The sequence below is a fragment of the Macaca mulatta genome, chromosome X, assembly GCF_049350105.2.
Source record: "Macaca mulatta isolate MMU2019108-1 chromosome X, T2T-MMU8v2.0, whole genome shotgun sequence".
NCBI classification, from domain to species: domain Eukaryota; kingdom Metazoa; phylum Chordata; class Mammalia; order Primates; family Cercopithecidae; genus Macaca; species Macaca mulatta.
In genome coordinates, this window is record NC_133426.1 from 57978210 (window position 1) to 57987692 (window position 9483).

At 38.8% G+C, this 9483-nt stretch overlaps 1 long non-coding RNA gene across 1 annotated transcript in view; it reads left to right on the top strand.

The window, feature by feature from the left end:
* Positions 1–9062, top strand: part of LOC144338697 (uncharacterized) — a 96565-nt gene extending 87503 nt beyond the window's left edge. Inside the window, exon 2 of the long non-coding RNA XR_013412992.1 lies at positions 7488–9062. This is a non-coding gene — a long non-coding RNA (uncharacterized LOC144338697). The remainder of the gene's footprint in view (positions 1–7487) is intronic.
* The last annotated feature ends 421 nt before the right edge of the window (positions 9063–9483 follow it).

Sequence of the window (9483 nt, forward strand, 5' to 3'; positions counted from 1 at the left end):
CCACCAACAGTGTAAAAGTGTTCCTATTTCTCCACATCCTCTCCAGCACCTGTTGTTTCCTGATTTTTTAATGATTGCCATTCTAATTGGTGTGAGATGGTATCTCATTGTGTTTTTTATTTGCATTTCTCTGATGGCCAGTGATGATGAACATTTTTTCACGTGTCTGTTGTCTCTATGAATGTCTTCTTTTGAGAAATGTCTGTTCATATCCTTTGTCCACTTTTTGATGGGGTTGTTGGTTTTTTTTCCTGTAAATTTCATTGAGTTCTTTATGGGTTCTGGATATTAGGCCTTTGTCAGATGAGTAGATTGCAAAAATGTTCTCCCATTCTGTAGGTTGCCTGTTCACTCTGATGGTAGTTTCTTTTGCTGTGCAGAAACTCTTTAGTTTAACTAGATCATATTCGTCAATTTTGGCCTGTGTTGCCGTTCCTTTTGGTGTTTTAGACATGAAGTCTTTGCCCATGCCTATGTCCTGAATGGTATTACCTAGGTTTTCTTCTAGGGTTTTTATGGTTTTAGGTTTAATATTTAAGTCTCTAATCCATCTCGAATTAATTTTCATATAAGGGGTAAGGAAAGGGTCCAGTTTCAGCTTTCTACTTATGGCTAGCCAATTTTCCCAGCACCATTTATTAAATAGGGAATCCTTTCCCCATTTCTAGTTTTTGTCAGGTTTGTCAAAGATCAGATGGCTGTAGAGGTGTGGTATTATTTCTCAGGGCTTTGTTCTGTTCCATTGGTCTATATCTCTGTTTTGGTACCAGTACCATGCTGTTTTGGTTACTGTAGCCTTGTAGTATGGTTTTAAGTCAGGTAACGTGATGCCTCCAGCTTTGTTCTTTTGACTTAGGATTGTCTTCACAATGTGGGCTCTTTTTTGGTTCCATATGAACTTTACAGCAGTTTTTTTCCAATTCTGTGAAGAAAGTCATTGGTAGCTTAATGGGGACGGCATTGAATCTGTAAATTACCTTGGGCACTATGGCCATCTTCACAATATTGATTCTTCCTATCCATGAGCATAGTATGTTCTTCCATTTGTTTGTGTCCTCTTTTATTTCACTGAGCAGTGGTTTGTAGTTCTCCTTGAAGAGGTTCTTTACAACCCTTGTAAGTTGGATTCCTAGGTATTTTTTTTCTCTTTGACGCTATTGCGAATGGGACTTCATTCATGATTTGGCTCTCTGTTTGTCTGTTACTGGTGTATAAGAATGCTTGTGATTTTTGCACATTGATTTTGTATCCTGAGACTTTGCTGAAGTTGCTTATCAGCTTAAGGAGATTTTGGGCTGAGACAGTGGGGTTTTCCAAATATACAATTATGTCATCTGCAAACAGGGACAATTTGACTTCTTCTTTTCCTAACTGAATATACTTGATTTCTTTCTCTTGCCTTATTGCCCTAGCCAGAACTTCTAACACTATGTTGAGTAGGAGTGTTGAGAGAGGACATCCCTGTCTTGTGCCAGATTTCAAAGGGAATGTTTTCAGTTTTTGCCCATTCAGTATGATATTGGCTGTGGGTTTGTCATAAATAGCTCTCATTATTTTGAGAGACGTTCCATCACTACCGAATTTATTGAGAGTTTTTAGGATGAAGGGCTGTTGAATTTTGTCAAAGGCCTTTTCTGCATCTATTGATATAATCATGTGCTGAGTTTGGTTTGCCAGCATTTTATTGAGGATTTTTGCATCGATGTTCAACAGGGCTATTGGTCTAAAATTCTCTTTTTTTGTTGTATCTCTGCCAGCCTTTGGTATCAGCATGATTTTGGCCTCGTGAAATGAATTAGGGAGGATTCCCTCTTTTTCTATTGTTTGGAATAGTTTCAGAAGGAATGGTACCAACTCCTTCTTGTACCTCTGGTAGAATTCGTCTGTGAATCCGTCTGGTCCTGGACTTTTTATGGTTGGTAGGCTATTAATTATTGCCTCAATTTCAGAGCCTCCCATTGGTCTATTCAGGGATTCAACTTCTTCCTGGTTTAATCTAGGGAGAGTGTACATGTCCAGGAAATTATCCATTTCTTCTAGATTTTCTAGTTTTTTTTTTTTTTTTGCATAGAGCTGTTTATAATATTCTCTGATGGTAGTTTGTATTTCTTTTTCTTTTTCTTTTTTTAATTTATTTATTATTATTATACTTTAAGTTGTAGGGTACATGTGCATAACGTGCAGGTTTGTTACATATGTATACTTGTGCCATGTTGGTGTGCTGCACCCATCAACTCATCATTTACATCAGGTATAACTCCCAATGCAATCCCTCCCCCCTCCCCCCTCCCCATGATAGGCCCCGGTGTGTGATGTTTCCCTTCCAGAGTCCAAGTGATCTTATTGTTCAGTTCCCACCTATGAGTGAGAACATGCGGTGTTTGGTTTTCTGTTCTTGTGATAGTTTGCTAAGAATGATGATTTCCAGCTGCATCCATGTCCCTACAAAGGACACAAACTCATCCTTTTTTATGGCTGCATAGTATTCCATGGTGTATATGTGCCACATTTTCTTAATCCACTCTGTCACTGATGGACATTTGGGTTGATTCCAAGTCTTTGCTATTGTGAATAGTGCTGCAATAAACATACGTGTGCATGTGTCTTTATAGCAGCATAATTTATAATCATTTGGGTAGTTTGTATTTCTTTGGGGTCGATGATGATATTTCCTTTATCATTTTTTATGGCATCTATTTTATTCTTGTCTCTTTTGTTCTTTATTAGTCTTGCTAGCGGTCCATCAATTTTGTTGATCTTTTCAAAAAAGTAGCTCGTGGATTCATTGATTTTTTGGAGGGTGTTTTTGTCTCTGTCTCCTTCAGTTCGGCTCGTTCTTAGTTATTTCTTGCTTTCTGCTAACTTTTGAATGTGTTTGCTCTTGCTTCTTTAGTTCTTTTAATTGTGATGTTAGGGTGTCAATTTTAGAACTTTCCTGTGTTCTCTTGTGGGCATTTAGTGCTATAAATTTCCCTCTACACACTGCTTTAAAGGTGTCCCAGAGATTCTGGTATGTTGTATCTTTGTTCTCATTGGTTTCAAAGGACGTCTTTATTTCTGTCTTCATTTTGTTATGTACCCAGTAGTCATTTAGGAGCAGGTTGTTCCGTTACCATGTAGTTTAGTGGCTTTGATTGATTTTCTTAGTCCTGAGTTCTAGTTTGAATGCACTGTGGTCTGAGAGACAGTTTGTTATAATTTCTGTTCTTTTGCATTTGCTGAAGAGTGCTTTACTTCCAACTACGTGGTCAATTTTGGAATAAGTGCTATGTGGTGCTGAGAAGAATGTATGTTCTGTTGATTTGGGGTGAAGAGTTCTGTAGATGTCTATTGGGTCTGCTTGGTGCAGAGTTGAGTTCAATTCCTGGATATCCTTGTTAATTTTCTGTCTCGTTGATCTGTCTAATGTTGACAGTGGGGTGTTAAAGTCTCCCATTATTACTGCATGGGTGTCTAAGTCTCTTTGTAAGTCTCTAAGGACTCGTTTTATGAATCTGGGTGCTCCTGTATTGAGTGCATATATATTTAGGAGAGTTAGCTCTTCCTCATGAATTGATCCCTTTACCATTATGTAATGGCCTTCTCTGTCTCTTTTGATCTTTGATGGTTTAAAGTCTGAGTTTTCAGAGACTAGGATTGCAACCCCGGTTTTTGTTTTGTTTTGTTTTGTTTAGTTTCCATTAGCTTGGTCGATCTTCTTCCATCCCTTTATTTTGTGCTTATGTGTGTCTCTGCATGTGAGATGGGTCTCCTGAATACAGCAAACTGATGGGTCTTGACTCTTCATCCAATTTGCCAGTCTGTATATTTCAATTCAATCATTTAGTCCATTTACATTTAAGGTTAATATTGTTATGTGAACTTGATCCTGTCATTATGATATTAGCTGGTTAGTTTGCTCGCTAGTTGATACAGTTTCTTCCTAGCATTGATGGACTTTACATTTTGACATGTTTTTGCAATGGCTGGTAACGGTTGTTCCTTTCTATGTTTAGTGCTTCCTTCAGGATCTCTTGTAGGGCAAGCCTGGTGGTGACAAAAATCTCTAAGCATATGCTTGTCTGTAAAGATTTTATTTCTCCTTCACTTATGAAACTTATTTTGGCTGGATATGAAATTCTGGGTTGAAAATTCTGTTCTTTAAGAATGTTGAATATTGGCGCCACTTTCTTCTGGCTTGGAGAGTTTCTGCTAAGAGATCCACTGTTAGTCTGATGGGCTTCCCTTTGTGTGTAACCCGACTTTTCTTTCTTGCTGCCCTTAACATTTTTTCCTTCATTTTAACTTTGGTGAATCTGACAATTATGTGTCTTGGAGTTGCTCTTCTCGAGGAGTATCTTCGTGGTGTTCTCTGTATTTCATGAATTTGAATGTTTGCCTGCCTTACTAGATTGGAGAAGTTCTCCTGGATGATATCCTGAAGAGTGTTTTCCAACTTGGTTCCATTTTCCCTGTCACTTTCAGGCACATCAATGAGACGTAGATTTGGTCTTTTCACATAAACCCATATTTCTTGGAGGCTTTGTTCATTTCTTTTTCTCTTTTTTCTCTAGACTTCTCTTCTCACTTCATTTCATTTATTTGATCTTCAGTCGCTGATACTGTTTCTTCCAGTTGATTGAGTCGGTTACTGAAGGTTGTGCATTTGTTACATAGTTCTCTTGTTATGGTTTTCATCTGTATCAGTTCTTTTAATGCCTTCTCTCCATTGGTTATTCTAGCTTTCCATTCATCCTTTCTTTTTTCAAGGATTTTAGTTTCTTTGCACTGGTTACGTAGTTCTTCCTTTAGCTCTGAGAAGTTTGATTGACTGAAGCCTTCTTCTCTCAACGCGTCAAAGTCGTCCTCCCTCCAGCTTTGTTCCATTGCTGGTGATGAGCTGCATTCCTTTGGAGGGGGAGATGTGCTCAGACTTTTTGAATTTCCAGCTTTTCTGCACTGCTTTTTCCCCATCTTTGTGGTTTTATCTGTCTTTGGTCTTTGATGCTGGTGACGTACTATTGGGGTTTAGTGTGGGTGTCCTTTCTGTTTGTTAGTTTTCCTTCTAACAGTCCGGACCCTCAGCTGTAGGTCTGTTGGAGTTTGCTTGAGGTCTACTCCAGACCCTGTTTGCCTGGGTATCAGCAGTGGAGGCAGCAGAAGATAGAATATTGCTGAACAGCAAGTGTTGCTGTCTGATTCTTGCTTTGGAAGCTTTGTCTCAGGGCTGAACCCTGCTGTGTGAGGTGTGAGGTGTCAATCTGCACCTAGTGGTGGATGTCTCCCAGTTAGGCTACTCAGGGGTCAGGGACCCACTTGAGCAGGCAGTCTGTCCATTCTCAGACCTCAACCTCCATGTTGGGAGATCCACTGCTCTCTTCAACGCTGTCAGACAGGGACATTTACCTCTGCCGAGGTTTCTGCTGCTTTTTGTTTAGCTATGCCCTGTCCCTAGTGGTGAAATCTACAGAGGCAGGCCAACCTCCTCGAACTGAGTTGTACTCCACCCAATTCGAGTTTCCTGGTAGCTTTGTTTGCCTACTTAAGCCTCAGCAGTTGTGGGCACCCCTCTCCCAGCCTCGCTGCCACCTTGCAGTTAGATCTCAGACTGCTGTGCTAGCAATGAGAGATGCTCAGTCGGCCTGGGACCCTCTGGACCATGTGTGGGATATAATCTCCTGGTGTGCCATTTGCCAAGACCCTTGATAAAGCACAGTATGAGGGTGTGAGTTACCCAATTTTCCAGTGGTTGGGTACCTCAATTTCCTTTGGCTAGGGAAAGGAATTCCCTTCCCCCTTGTATTTCCCAGGTGAGGTGATGCCTCACACTGCTTCAGCTCTCGCTGTTCGGGCTGCACCCACAGACCAGAGCCAACTGTCTGACACGCCCCAGTGACATGAACCTCGTACCTCAGTTGAAAATGCAGAAATCACCCATCTTCTGTGTCACTCACTCTGGGAGCTGGAGGTTGGAGCTGCTCCTATTTGGCCATCTTGGGCACGCCCCCCACAATGTATGTTATTAGCAACTATATATTCAATGAGTTTACAGTTTACTGTAGGTGTGGGGATTTGTTTTTGATTTCTGCGTTCTATTCCCTTGGTCCCTGTGTCTGCTATTTATGTCAGTACCAAGCTGTTTTAGTAAAAAGCAAGTTAGATTGCATGAAATAAATACACACATCACAAAGCATATTCACAGATAGCTTGTTTCTCACTTTTATCCCTGGATATTTGGCTTCTCCTTATAGTACTCAATGGGTTCAGAAATGTCTCTTCATAGATCCTGCAATAAAAGAGTTTATTCAGCCTGCTGAATCAAAATACAAGTTCCACTCTTTAAGATGAATCCACACATCCCAAACCATTTTGACAGATAGCTTGTTTCTAGTTTTTATTGTTGGATATTCAGTTTTTTCTTATAGGTTTCAATGGGCTCAGAAATGCCCCATTTCTACATCCTACAACAAGAGTGTTTCCAAACTGCTAAACCAAATTACAGGTTCCATTCTGTGAGATGAATCCACACATCACAAACCATTATCACAGATACCTTGATTATAGTTTTTATCTCTGAATATTCAATTTTTCCTCATAGTCCTCAACAGGTAAGAAATGTCCCATAGTAGATCCTACAAAAAAAGTGTTTCCAATCTGGTTAAGGCAAATACAAGTTCCACTCTGTGAGTTGAATCCACACATCACAAAGCATTTTCACAGATAGCTTGTTTCTAGTTTATATCGCTAGATATTCAGTTTTATCTTATGGGCCGCAATAGGCTTAGAAATGTTCCTTCATAGATCCTTTTTCCAACTTTTTCCAAAAAACATTTTCCCACATGCTGAATCAAAACACAAGTTCCATTCTATGAAATGAATCCACACACAACAAAACATTTTGGAAGATAGCTTGTTGATAGTTGTTATTGCTGTATATTCAATTTTTCCTTACAGGCTACAATGGACTCAGAAATGTCCCTTCGTAGATTAAACAAAAAGAGTGTTTTGAACCTGCTGAATCAAAACCCAGGTTTCATTCTGTGAGATAAATCCACACATTGTAAAGCATTATCACAGATACCTTGTTTCTATTTTTTGTCGCTGGATTTTGATTTTTCCTTATAGGCCTTGACAGATCAGAAATATCTCTTTGTAGATGCTACAAAAATAGTGTTTAAAATCTCTGGTTGATGAAAACACAGGTTTCATTATGAGTTGAATCCACAAATCACAAAGCATTTTCAAAGATAGCTTGTTTCTAGTTTACATTGCTGGATATTCAGCTTTTCTTTGTGGGCCTTGATAGGCTCAGAGATGTCCCTTTGTAGATACTACAAGAAAAGTGTTTCCAACCTGGTAAATCAAAATACAAGTTTCATTCTGTGAAATGAATCCACACATAACAAAGCTTTTTCACAGATAGCTTGTTTCTAGTTTTTACAGCTGTTTATTAGTTTTTGTTGTTGTGGTTGTTGTTGTTGTAGTTTTTGTTTTTTGTTTCCTTACAGGCGACAATGGACTCAGAAATGTCCCTTCGTAGATTCAACAATAAGACTGCTTCCAACGTGGTCAATCAAAACACACGTTCCATTCTGTAAGACGAATCCACACACAAAGCATTATCACAAATACTATGTCTCTAGTTTTTATTACTGGATATTTGATTTTTCCTTATAGGCCTTGACAGATCAGAAATGTCCCTTCATCGATTCTATCAAAAGAGTGTTTCCAATCTCTGGTCGATCAAAACACAGGTTCCGTTCTGTGAATTGAATCCACATATCACAAAGCATTTTCACAGAGAGCTTCTTTCCACTTTTTGTTGCTCAATGTTCACTTTTTCCTTAAAGGCCTCAATGGGCTCAGGAATGTCTCTTCGTTGATTCTACAAAAGGAGTGTTTCCAACCAAGCCATTCAGAACACAGGTTTATTCAGTGGGATGTATTGACACATCACAAAGCATTTTTACAGATAGCTTGTTTCTAGTTCTTATTGCTGGATACAACAATTTTCCTTATAACCCTCAATGGGCTCAGAAAGGTTTCTATGTAAATTCTATGAAAAAAAGTGTTTCCAACCTGGTCAATGAAAACACAGGTTCCATTCTCTGAAGTGAATGCACACATCACAAAGCATCTTCACAGATAGCTTGTTTCTAATATTTTCCCTAGATATTTTGTTTTTCCTTATACACCTTAGTGGACTCAGAAACGTACCTTTGTAGATTCTAGGAAAAGAGTGTTTTCAACCTTCTGAATCAAAACACAGATTCCACTCTGTGAGAAGAATCCAGACTCCTTCAGTTCTGCTCTAACAGAAGACATTTATGCAGTGAGCAAGCATGTGAAAGAAAGCTCATCATTGCACCGAGAAATGCAAATCAACACCACAATGAGATACCATCTCACGCCAGTTAGAATGGCAATTATTAAAAAGTCAGGGAACAACGGATGCTGGAGATAATGTGCAGGAATTGGAATGCTTTTACACTGTTGGTGGGAGCGTAAATTAGTTCAACCATTGTGGATGACAGTATGGTGATTCCTCAAGGGTCTAGAACTAGAAATAGCATTTGACCAAACAATTCCATTACTGGGTATATACCCAAAGAATTATAAATCATGCTACTATAAAGACACTTGCACATGTATGTTTATTGCAGCACTATTCACAATAGCAAAGACTTGGAACCAACCCAAATGCCCATCAATGATAGACTAAAGAAAATGTGGCACATATACACAATGGAATATTATGCAGCCATAAAAATGAATGAGTTCATGTTATTTGCAGGGACATGGATGAATCTGGAAACCATCATTCTCAGCAAACTAACACAGGAACAGAAAAGTAAACACCACATGTTCTTACTCTTAAGTGGGAGTTGAACAATGAGAACATATCGGCACAGGGAGGGGAACATCACACACCAGGGCCTGTCAGGGGGTGGGATAGCATTAGTAGAAATACCTAATATAGATGATGAGTTGATGGGTGCAGCAAACTGCCATGGCACATATATAACTATGTAATAAATCTGCACATTTTATACATGTATCCCAGAAAAAAATAAAAATAAAAAGAAGAAGGTAAATAAAATCAAAAAGTATTTTCACAAATAGCTTGTTTCCAGTTGTTATTGCTGGATATTTGGTTTCTCCTTACAGGCTTCAATTGGCTCAGAAATGTTTCTTCATAAATTCTACAAGAAGAGTGTATCCAAACTGGTGAATCAAAAGAGAGAATCTATTCTGTGAAATGAATCCACACATCACAAAGTATTTCCATAGGTAGCTGTTTCTAGTTTTATCACTGGATATGCAGGGGGTTTTTTATATGCCCAATTGGGCTCAGAAACATACAGTCATAGATTCTACAAAAACAGTCTTTCTAACCCGGTCAATCAAAACACAGATTCCACTCTGTGACGTCAATCCAGGTATCACAATGCATTTTCACAAATAGATTTTTTTCTAGTTTTACAGCTGAATATTCAAATTTTC